General features: G+C 45.1%; 1 long non-coding RNA gene across 1 annotated transcript; it reads right to left on the reverse strand.

The window, feature by feature from the left end:
- Positions 1-210: 210 nt before the first annotated feature.
- LOC144324646 (uncharacterized) lies at positions 211-2,584 on the reverse strand. Its single transcript, XR_013390081.1, has 3 exons — positions 2,433-2,584; positions 2,032-2,289; positions 211-268 (listed from the first exon to the last, which is right to left on the reverse strand). It is a non-coding gene; the product is annotated as an uncharacterized LOC144324646 (long non-coding RNA).
- Between the last annotated feature and the right edge of the window lie 10,091 nt (positions 2,585-12,675).

The following is a 12,675-nucleotide window of genomic DNA, read 5'->3' on the forward strand; positions in this document are numbered from 1 at the left end:
AGCAGTTTAGTGCCGCCTTCAGCCCAGAGCATGATCCTGGAGACCTTGGATCAAGTCCCGCATCGGGTTCCCTGCATGGAGCCTGCTTCTCCCTCTGCCTGTGTCTCTGCCTCTCTCTCTGTATCTATCATGAATACACAGTAAAATCTTTTTTAAAATTTTATTTATTTATTTGTTATTTATTTATTTAAATTTTAAATTAAACTAAATTGGGAGTGCCTGGCTGGTTCACTTGGTAGAACTTGCAACACTTGATCTCAGGAGATTACTAAAAAAAAAAAAAAAAAAAAAAAAAAAGTAAATGTTCTAAAATTGATTGCGGTGATGATTGCACAACTCTGAATATACTAAAAGCCATGAATTGTACTAGCTAAATAAGTGAATTGTACAGTGTGTGAATTTGACTTAATACAGCTATTAATGAAAAACAGTAGGGATGCCTGGGTGGCTCAGCAGTTAAGCGTCTGCCTTTGGTTCAGGGTGTGGTCCTGGAATCCAGAATTGAGTCCCACATCAGGGTCCTTGTATGGAGCCTGCTTCCCCCTCTGCCTGTGTCTCTGCCTCTCTCTCTCTCATGAATAAATAAATAAGATATGTAAAAAATAAAATAAATTAAGAAAAGAAAAGAAAAACAGTAGAGGGGAAAATCTCTAAGTAATCTAAAAGGCATAAGAAATTGTAAATGATTTTGAAATGCTAGATAGTAGAAGCACAGATTAAATAGTAAAACAACCAAACCAAATATTAAAACATTCAAATCAAGAACTGACCTCTCCTTGAAAAGACCATATTGATCATTTAGCCTTTGGTTCCATGGGGGATGAGGGAGTTTTCTGCTACAAGACTGCTATGGTCTGAACTTTGTGTCCCTCAAAATTCATAGGTTGAAATCCCATTCCCTCAAGGTGATGGTATTAGGAGGTGGGGCTTTGAGGGTGATTAGGTCATGAGGGAGGAGTCCTGATGAAGGGGACCAGTGCCTTATAAGAGACACTACAGAGCCCTCTGGTGTCTTCCTCCACGTGAAGACACAAAGAGAAGACCACTATGAACCAAGAAGCAGGCCCTACCCAGGCAATGAATCAGCCTGCTCCATGAATGTGGGCTTCCCAGCCTCCAGCATGGTGGGAGAGAAACTTCTGTTGCTTATAAACTACCCAGTCTGTGGTATTTTGTTATAGCAGCCCAAACAGACCAAGACAAAGGTCAAGTGTCATGCAACCAGGAACCCCTGGGTGGCTCAGCAGTTGAATGGCTGCCTTTGGTTCAGCATGTGGTCCTGGTCCAGATCCCACATCGGGCTTCCTGCGAGGAGCCTGTTTCTCCCTCTGTCTATGTCTATGCCTCTCTCTCTTTCATGAATAAATTTTAAAAAAAAATTTGTTTAAGTATGCAACCAACCTGAGACAGTCCCAACATACTGAACCAAAGGGCGTAGGAGAAAACCAGCAGAGGTGCAGCCTTTTTCCTAAAAAAGAGTATGTGCATAAAAGGCCTACCCTGGATTGGGACACTCACCATGTTTTAAAGATGCATGGAATTTCTTTTTTTTTTTTTTTTAAGATTTTATTTATTTATTCATGAAAGACACACACACACAGAGAGGCAGAGACAAAGGCAGAGGGAGAAGCAGGCTCCATGCAGAGAGCCCAATGCAGGACCTGATCCTGAGAGTCCGGGATCATGCCCTGAGCCAAAGGCAGACACCCAACCACTGAGCCACCCAGGCATCCCGATACATGGAATTTCACATCAAAATCTCATGTGCCTCCCCACCTCAAACCTCCTTCCTCTCAAATCCCATGTAGCACTATGGACTGGAGCACAACATCAGCTGCCTCCTGTATAAGGGGCTGGGTGGTCCTGCATCTCTTGCAGTGGCCCTGCCCCCCACCACTACCTTACTCCTGGGTGGCCAGTCTGACTGCACCTGCCTGGCCCCTGAAGCAAACCCCTGTCCTCCATTAAAGATTTCTAAGGAAGACAGGGGAGTCTGCACCTCTTTGATTTGAAAGAGAAAGAGGAGATCACCTTATGGCTTCTTTTCACCTTTAAAAACATGCTCTGCAGGGATGCCTGGGTGGCTCAGTGGTTGAGTGTCTGCCTTTGGCTCAGGTGGTGATCCTGGGGTCCTGGGATGGTGATCCTGGGTGGTGATCCTGGGGTCCCAGAATGGAGTCCTGCCTGCATCAGGCTTCCCAGCAGGGAGCCTGCTTCTCCCTCTGTGTGTCTCTGCCTCTCTCTGTGTGTCTCTCATGAACAAATAAAGAAACATTTTTTTTAAATGTTCTGCAAAAAAAAAAAAAAAAGGTTCTGCAATTCTTGGCTGAATTGAAAATGTGAATCATAAAAGAAAAGGCATGGTGGAGAGGGAGAGGCAGAGGGCAAAAACCCCTCCCAGGAGGGAAAACCAATTTAGATTGAGAAACTACCTAAGTGCTGGAGTTGGGCGCCTGGAGCCACCTGGGGCCTCGGATGTCCTCCGGGGGAGATGGAGGAGGACCTCAGGGAGCATTGGGGAGGTACTTTGTGGGGGCGGTTGGCCGTTACACTTTGGTTTCAGTTTTAAGCACGTGGCTCTAGAGGGGACTTCCCTCAGCGGAGCAGGAAGCGCCAGGAGCAGGCTTCGCTGCAACAGCTGCCGCCGCCCAGCGCTGAAGCCTGCGGAGCTGGAGGGTTCGCAGAGCCGCCAGGAGCCGCAGCCTGCCCGGCCGCCCGCCCCAGGTCGGAGCCCGGGACCTTCCACCCCGAACCCCGAGGTTTGTGAAAGCACCACGTCTTCTGTCGGGCGTAGAAAAGGAAATGAAAGCTGATATTAGGTGGAGCAGCTCTTGCTGACGCTCAGAGTTCCTGCCAAGTCGATGTCAAGAGAGATGCCTGAAGGTGGCCCTTCTGGGGGACCATGAAGGGATCCCCAAGATGAAACCAGCCAGGCCCACCCTCCCAGAGATACAGATTGCCGCCTCCTCCCCTTCCTGGCCTCTTCTAGGAATAGGGAGAGGGGTGCTTTCTTTCCAGCAGATAATACAGTAAAAAAAAATAAAAGGTGGTATAAATGATGCAGCAAGGTCTCCCTCTCGTTACCGCTCAGACACCCACATTCTCTCCCCAAAGGAACTCTAAGTGTCTTTGGTTTCCGGCTAGAGCTAGTTTATTTTTTAAGGTTTTATTTATTTATTTATTCATGAGAGACACACAGAGAGAGGCAGAGACACAGGCAGAGGGAGAAGCAGGCTCCATGCAGGGAGCCCCACGTGGGACTCGATCCCGGGCCTCTAGAATCATGACCTGAGCCCAAAGCAGACCCTCAACCACTGCGCTATCCAGGCGTCCCTAGAGCTAGTGTATATATGTACAAGCAAAATAGATCATTTTCCTCTTTTTTTTTTTGTAAAAATGTCAGCGTATTAGAACACAGTTCAGTCACTTGCTTTTTCACTTCTCAGTATGTCTCGGAGATTGTTCCAGATCAGCACCTACTGAGTTGATTTTCTAGTTGCATAGTATACCTTTGTGGGGTTGCACTGTCTTTTTTATCGATGTTGAACCTCAAGGTTATTTCCAGTCTTCGTTGTTACCAACAGCGTGGCAGTAAAAAACCTCATACATATGTAATTTCTCACATGTGCATGGAAAGGTACATTCCCAGAAAAGAAAATGCTGGAAATATTTTGCTAGTTGTTGCCAGATTCCCTTCTAAAAAATTCCTGCCAACCTTACCCTCCGGTTTGCGATAATGGGCGGTGCACCAGGCATGAAGTGAGGTGATTTCACCCCACTGTTCTGAGGAACTGCACAGGTGAAAGGACCCCAGGCGGAAAGGGCTGCTCCTTCCTTTCAGAGTTCTTCCTCTATATCTTTTTTGTTCATAGTCATCAAATTTAGAACAGTCATTTGTTCAGTCTCCCCTACTCTGGCCTAGGAATGCCTCAAGAGCTAAGATTGGGCCTTATTCACCCTTGTAACTCCAGTGTCTGACCCAGAGTAGGTGATCAGTAAATGCTTATCAGATGAATGAACAAAATAATAAATTGGGCTACTAGGTTCCATCTAGGAAAAAAAAAATTGGAAACTAAAGAATAAGGACTACTGCTATAACAATCTTAAAAGACTTGATTCTCTGCAACATTTCTGGCAGATGCAGGGGTTGGGGGCAGGGTTGCCTTTTTGCCTGTATTTCTCTAGGGAGATTAGCAATTAAATATCGAAAACAAAAAGAGTCTGTGCCTTGCAGGCCTCTAGAATATCTTGACTCAGCCAGCAGGCATCTCCACCCTTTGGGCCCACACTGACCTTAAGGCCTGAGTCCCAGGTGGTGGCTTTGTGGTACCCTATTTTCATGCAATGTGCAGGTATTTCCTGAGAGCTGCAAAGTGCCAGGCACTTTGCCAGTGCTGTCTGAGCTCCACCCTGGTGGGATTTCAGTGTTGTTCCCCCACTCATAGTAAACATTTGTTACTTCCTCTACCCTCCCCCCTCTGCCCCACCCTCACCGCCCCCCAAGGATCCATCCCTCCTTATCCAACAGAAGACCCTGTTACTGGCCCCTGACTTCAAAGATGGGTTCAGAAGCCAGCAGACAACCATACTGGCCTCCTCAGATTGACTCTCAGAGCTGTTGCCTGCCATTCTAGATAAAAGGCTTGCTCCTTCTGGCTTGACCTGGCTGGAAAGGAATGGACTGGAGCTGTTGTAAACACGTTTTGCCACCACACAGGGAGAACTTGCTGAGAATGGAGCCTAGAGCCAGGAGTGAGACTAAATCGTCAGACTGAAACCAAGGTCCTGGCATTTATATCCAGCCATGGCTAAAGTTAGATCCAGCCCCTGGAATTTTTAGTTATGTGAGCCAATAAATTCCCTTTTTTGCCTAAACCTATGCATGCCAGGCTTCCAGTTATATGCAAGAAAGAGCTCTGACATGTGGCCCCTCTAAGTATAGAGAATGGATCACATGAGGAATGTTGTTTCACAAGGCTGCCAAAGCCCTGAGCGTCTGGGGCTTGGGTGGATGTAAGAGGCCCCTTGCAAAGATTGAGAGAAAGAATTCCTGGAATATGTGGGTGGCACACAGACAGTAAGAAAAGCCAGTAAGGGGCATTCTACACTACACGGAGATGACAACAGTCGTGTAGGACACAGAACGTGTCCCACAGAAGCCACGCCCAGTATCTGGGGCCTGGCAGCCTGACCCGGGAGTGGGACTCAGGGTGGTCACTTGACCCCTGCTACTGCAAAAGGTAATAATAAATAACCATTGTGGTTTTGTGTCGTTACACAATAGGTAACTGGACAATCTTCCTTCTGTTATCTGCTCTTCTTCTCCTATCTCCTGCCTTGGTTAACACTAGTAACAATTCCTGTGATAAACATATATTCAATTTTTGTCCTGTGTCCCTGGTATACAGCAGCTAAAACCCTTGGAATTTCTAAAGTGATGAATATGGTTTGTATGCTAATCAACTGACTGGTGGATGGGGTTTCCTAGAAAGCTTCAGGATGGGGTTCAGAGTTTCTGGATTGATTAATGCATTGAGGTGCTAGGAGGGTGAGCACCCAGAGAGGGTGGAGAAGCTCCATACCACCCCCTCTACATCCCCTAAGCTTTGTCCTCTGCATCTCTTCCATGCAGCTGTTGCTGGGTTCTATCCTTTGTAATAAACTGGTAAATCTAAGTAGAGTGTTTCCCTGAGTTCAATGAGCCATAGAGCAAATTACTGAACCTGAACAGGGGGTTGTGGAAACCCCCAATTTATAGCCAGTTGGTTAGGTACCCTTGAGAACCTGGACTTGCCATTGGCATCTGATGTGGGAACGATTGGATGGGACTAGCCTTTGCCCTGTATGATCTGATACTAACTCCAGGGGGAGAGTATCAGAACTGAATTGAAGTGACTGGTGTGAGGAAAAAAACCCACACACTGAGTGTCAGAAGAATTGTGAGTAAAAACAGTTCAGATGTCCACTCCTCCCAAACCAGAAAACCTGGAGGCATCCTGATCCTGGATGCCACCCTCTCCCTGCCCACCCTCCCACCAGCCCTGCCCAATCACTTGCCATGTGTTGAGTATTGGTTTTATTTATGACAAAAATGAAGCTATTTTTAAGAGTAAAGCTGTTTTGGGACGTCTGGGTGGGTCCGCGGTTTAGCACCTGCCTTTAGCCCAGGGCGTGATCCTGGAGTCCCTGGATGGAGTCCCACATTGGGCTCCCTGCAGGGAGCTTGCTTCTCCCTCTGCCTGTGTGTCTCTGCCTCTCTCTCTCTCTCTCTCTCTGTCTATCATGAATAGATAAATGAAATCTTTTTTAAAAATTACTTTAAAAAATTTTTGGACTTTATTCTTTTCAGCTCCCTTTGCCTGGAAATACAGTGTGATAAATCTACCACTGGTTTGTATGCTATTGACTTGTGAAATTCCCACCGTGTTAAACACATTGCTGGCAAAGACAAGCTCAGTCTCTGAGTATGAATTTGTCTTGAATAAAACAACAGGTTATCCTGTTTCAGCCTCCCCAATATCTCTCATCTCTGCTCTTCACCTTTCATTCGTCCCTTTATTCATTCAGTCACATGTATTTACTAATCCCCTTCTTGGAGCCAAGTTTTAAGCTAGTGCTTTGGAGACCCAAAGATTAATGAGATCTGGCTTCCATCCTAAGAAAATCACCATCTACTGGTAATTCAGAATCTGCAATACAATCATAAGGCAATGGGATTCATACAGAAGTAGAAACACACAGAGCCTCATAGAACCCAGAATAGAGGTCCTTGATCCAGCTGGGAGTGGTAGGATGTAGGGTGGGGGTATCTGTGAACTTTTCTTGACGGCGGGGCAGAGGATGCCTGAGTTTTAAAAATTTAAAGACTGAAGGAGAACTGGCCACGCCAAGAGGAGAGCAGGGAACACAGCAAACAGAGAGGACAACTTAGAGCATGGCCCAGAGGGGAGGGGCTGCATAGTCTAAGTCCCCTCAAGGGCTGAATCTAAGTTCACGTCACTTTTCACCTGGACAAGAGATGATCGACAGCTCTCCCCCCTCATTCCGCATGACCACCAGAAAAATCTTCTAAAGCTCAGATATGACTTCCTGTCTCCCTTGCCTGCAACCTCTGCTGGTTCCCCTTCCTGATCTGCCATCTCTTAGCTTCTCCTCTGTTCATAAACTTCTTAGGATGACTTTCACAGTATTTCCCATCTCTGAACCTTCATCTCTGTTCTTCCGTATGCCTCGAATTTCCTGCCCTGCCTTGGTTGATGTGGCGAACTCCTATTCATACTTCAGAGTGACTCAGCTGTGACTCAGATGTGACCTATTGCACAAAGATCCCCTCCCACTTGCACTCCCCTCTGTGGCACACATATTCCAGAGCTGAGCACTTCACCTACTTACATGTTTGTGGCTCGTTCCACCTGCGAGGGTACAGACCTCCACCTATCACACCAGGGCTGGCCTGCAGCAGACCATCAGCTCTTGGCTCAGGCGAAAGTGCATCTAATGACCTGGAAAGCAGAAGCTGCCATAACAGTCTTGTGACTCTTCAGACCTGGAAGGACCCCAATTGCTGACCAGGGTAGGCCTCAGCTGAGCCTGCTGTGTCTGTCCCCAGCTCTGCCACAGACCCCGACTCTAGATTCTGCTTCCTACTTCCCAACCAAGACCCGGCATCTCAAACAAACTTGCCTCCACTTTGTCCATTGATCCATCTAGACTCCCACCTATAATCATGGGATTCTACAGCTTAGAAGCACTGCGTAAGGGCAATTTTGTGGCTATTATGATTGTGAGGTTGTTACGTGTTATGTAGAATACAAGTTTAAGCGTATTATGAATAAGACCAGTAAAACTCATTTGAATTTTTTTGGGTGGTAGGAGGCAGACAGAGCAAAAGGTTTTGAGGGGAAAGCAACCAGAAAAGATGAAAAGGGTGGTAAAGGGATTCAAAACTGGGCCTGGATTGTGGAGGACCATCAACATAGTCTTAATTCTCATTTCCCATAATTTTTTTAAAAAGATTTTATTTATTTATTCATGAGAGACACACACACAGAGAGAGCGAGAGAGAGGCAGAAACACAGGCAGAGGGAGAAGCAGGCTCCCATGCAGGGAACCCAATGTGGGACTTGATCCTAGAACAATGGGATCACACCCTGAGCCAAAGGCAGATGCTCAACCGCTGAGCCACCCAGGCATCCCTGAATTATTTATTTACTTTGAGAGAGAGAGAGAGAATTGAGCAAGAGGTAGAGAGACGGAGAGAATTTCAAGCACGTTCCACACTCTCCAAGTGAGGATCCCCATAAGGGCTCCATCTCACAACCTTGAGACCATGACCTGAGCCAAAATCAAGAGTCAGGTGCTTAACAGACTGAGCCACTCAGGTGCCATGGTCGAATTTTATTTTAATTACAGAACCAAGGCTCTTTCAGTGCACAAGATTTAAGCAATAAGGTAAGGCAAAGTACCCATCTGCCCCAACCTCCCACTTCCTCAATCCTGATCTCTCTGTGTATTACTGTTAACAGTTGGGTGTGTGTCCTTTAAGACTTTTTTAGGCCTGTACAAGTGTATGTGTAATTTTGTCCTCCTCCTTCCTAAAAATATACATACATATATATATATCTAACATAAATATATTTAAACAACTTGATGAACATCTTTGTCAATACACATAATTCTACTTGATCCCTTGATAGCCACATAGAAGGAGTTCATATATCAGAAGTCAGCAAACCATGGCCTGCAGGCCAAAGATGGCCCAACACCTGAATAAAACTTTATTGGAACATACCCAAGCCTGTTTATTTACATACTGTCTATGGCTGCTTTTGCACTATGACATTTGAGTTGAATGGTTTCATCAGAGACTCTGTAGTCCACAAAGCCTCTGGCCCTTTACAGAAAAAGTGTGTCAACCCCTGCAATATATGGCTATACCAGGCTTTCTTTAAGCAGCTCCCTATAAATAACATTTAAATTGTTTTCCTTTGCTCAGTGTTACAAACAATTCAACCATTAACACTTTTTTCATCAGCATTCCACAGTCCATTACCACCATTGGTATCAGTGAGAACACGACCAAATGTGAACTCAATGTATCCAGGGAGATATATTACCTTTAAATAGGGTCTTCCAGCAGCCCTGGTGACGCAGCGGATTAGCGCCACCTTTGGCCCAGGGCGTGATCCTGGAGTCCCGGGATCGAGTCCCACATTGGGCTCCCTGCATGGAGCCTGCTTCTCCCTCTGCCTGTGTCTCTGCCTGTCTCTGTCTCTCATGCATAAATAAATAAAATCTTTTAAATAAATAAATAAATAGATAAATAAGGTCTTCAAGGGGCACCTGACTGGTTCAGTCAGTAGAACATGTGAATTTTGATCTCAGGGTCATGAGTTCAAGTTCTAGGTTGGGAGTGGAGCCTACCAAATGAATTAATTAGCTAATTGATTAATTAAAACAAAATAAAATGGGTCTTCAAGTCAACAGACCAGGTGTCTGAAGGGGGGATTAGGAGCAGTTGCCAAAATCATACAAGCAAAGAGCCATACAGAGCCTATTTTTGTGTTAAAGAACCAGAACTGCCACCAAAGAACATCAAAGCATTCTTGGGTCCAAGATGAGATGACAATAAAATGTACATACTAGCAATCAATGGCCTACTTTTGATTATGGCAGGACATAAGGAAGCTCCAAAAAAGAAGAAAAGAAATTAACAGTCACCAATTGTATGCCAGACGCACAAGCTGGATACATAGTATGTAGGCACAGTACTCCAAATGTTAAATAAACATCATGGCATGGGCATCAGCCAATCAGAACAGATGCAGACCTTAAATAACCAGTACTGCTAAATGGGTGTGAGCCACTGAATATCATGCTGCTCATATTTAATACTCAATTTAATTCCCTTGGTAATGTGCCACCTGACAGCCGAGAAAAGCCACTTTGAGGAAAAACAACAACCTACACAGCACTCCTCTTTCTCAAACCTGGGATAATATTCCTATCCCCTCCACTCTAACCACTGATGGTAACTTAAATAAGCAATTATCAGAGCTCTCGCACAGTCTCAGATTGTATAAGGAATATGGTTATGCATGTATAGGGTTAAAGTCATATATTGTTTCAGTTATTTTTCAAAAGATATACAAGTGGCCAATAAATGTATGAAAAGATGCTCAACATCATTAGTAGAAAAGTACAGATCAAAGCTGCAATGAAGTATAGCGTTATACCCAGTAGTTTAGCTATAATAAAAAGATGGACATTAACCAGTGTTGGCAAGAACATGTAGACACAGAGCTCTCAGGCATTTATGGTAGGAAGGTAAAATAGTGCAGCCACTGTAGAAACAGTTGAGTAGTTCCCTAAAAAGATAAACATAGTTAACTACCACATGACCCAGCAACTCTACTCCTAGGTGTGTACTCAGAAGAAAGGAAAGCATGTCCACACAGAAACTTGACATGTTCATAGTAACACATTCATAATAACCAAAATGTGGAAACAATACAAGTGCCCTTCAACTGGTGGAGAGGTAAACAAAATGTGGCCTAGCCATACAACGGAATAGTATTCAGCCATAAAAAAGGAATGGAAAAAAAAAAAAGGAATGAAGCACTGCTGCATGCTACAGCAGAGGTAAGACTTAAAAGCATCATGCTAAGTGAAATAACAGACACAAAGACCACATACATATTGTATGATTCTATTTTTTAAAGTCTATTTATTTCTTTATTTTGGTAGCTTTTACACCCAACATGGGGCTTGAACTCACGACTCTAAGATCAAGATTCGAATGCTTTTCTGACAGAGCCAGCCGAGCACTCCTGTATGATTCCATTTGTATAAAATGTCTAGATGAGGCAAATGCAGAGACTGAAGTAGATTAGTGGTGGCCAGGGGCTGGGGGGAGGGGGAATGAGGGGTTATTGCTAATAGATACAGGATGATGAAATGTTCTAGAATCTGATAATGGGGATGGTTGCACAACTCTGTCAATATACCAAACACTGCTGGATTCACCCTTCAGAAGGGTGGATTGTATGGCATGGGAATAAAACTCTTTTAACAGTTACACACTGTTATACCAGTTATGCCATACTGATCAGTGATTTGCCTTAACATTTCATCCCAAAGCTCTCCCTGTACAAAAGAGAACATTTGCTTCATTTGCTTAATTTTGGCACATCTCACCTAAGCTCTCATGCCAGCTAATCCTGCTAGTTCCTTTTTGAAACCAAGTGCTCTGCTTAGCGCTATTACTAAAGGGACTGCTTCATTCAGACTATGGTTCTCCCCTCGACCTTGCAAGTCCCACACCACCTTTCAGACCAAGCTGCTGGTTTTCTTTCGGCACATGGTGCCTAGCTCAGCCAAACTGCCACCCTCGTGGGGACAAGAGTGAGCACCACCTCAGAATAGAAAGAAAGAAAGAGAGAGAGAAAGAGAGAAGGGAAAGAGGGAAGATGGGAGTCAGGGAAGAAAGGTCTCAGATCACTGGAAGCCAAATCTTGCTCTTGACTCATTTATTTTATTGGTTTGATGGTGTCTTTTTTTTTTTTTTTTTAATTTTTATTTATTTATGATAGGCACACAGTGAGAGAGAGAGAGGCAGAGACACAGGCAGAGGGAGAAGCAGGCTCCATGCACTGGGAGCCTGACGTGGGATTTGATCCTGGGCCTCCAGGATCGCGCCCTGGGCCAAAGGCAGGCGCCAAACCGCTGCGCCACACAGGGATCCCTTGATGGTGTCTTTTATTTTCCTTCTCTGTCCTTCCCTTCTTGAATTCATTAATCTGTTCATTCTTTTTTCTTTTTTTTTTAAATTTTATTTATTTATTCATGAGAGACACAGAGAGAGAGAGAGGCAGAGACACAGGCAGAGGGAGAAGCAGGCTCCATGCAGGGAGCCTGACATGGGACCTGATTCCAGGTCTCCAGGATCATGCCCTAGGCTGAAGGCAGCACTAAGCCACTAAGCCACCCAGGCTCCCCTCTTTTTTCTTTTTTTTCTTTTTCTTTTTTATTTTATTTTATTTTTTTTAATTTTTTTTTTTTAATTTTTATTTATTTATGATAGTCACAGAGAGAGAGAGAGAGAGGCAGAGACATAGGCAGAGGGAGAAGCAGGCTCCATGCACCGGGAGCCTGACGTGGGATTCGATCCCAGGTCTCCAGGATCGCGCCCTGGGCCAAAGGCAGGCGCTAAACCACTGCGCCACCCAGGGATCCCTTTTTTCTTTTTTTTAAAAAAATATTTTATTTATTCATTTGAGAGAGAGTGAGAGCATGAGTGGGGGGAGGGGCAGAGGGAGAGGGAGAAGCAGGTTCCTCAATGACCAGGAAGCCTAACGTGGGGCTCAATCCCAGGACCTCGGAATCATGACTCAAGCTTAAGGCAGACGCCCAACCGCTGAGCCACCCAGGCACCCCCATTCGGTTTTTCATATGTTATTCTTACACACCAGGGAGAGGATCAGGCCCTGAGAAAGCCACGTGTTTTTCCTTTCAGATTTGTCTCTTCTTTGACAAATCTGACAAATCCTCCTTCTCCTCTGTTCCCAGCTGACATTCAGATTCTTTCCCCAGTGGCCACATGGCCTCGATGGCAGAAGGCCTCTGTTCCAAGAGTTTGTCAGCAGCACTGGAGCAGCTTCTGACTACCTGGAGCCC

This window comes from Canis aureus, chromosome 12, assembly GCF_053574225.1.
Source record: "Canis aureus isolate CA01 chromosome 12, VMU_Caureus_v.1.0, whole genome shotgun sequence".
NCBI lineage: Eukaryota > Metazoa > Chordata > Mammalia > Carnivora > Canidae > Canis > Canis aureus.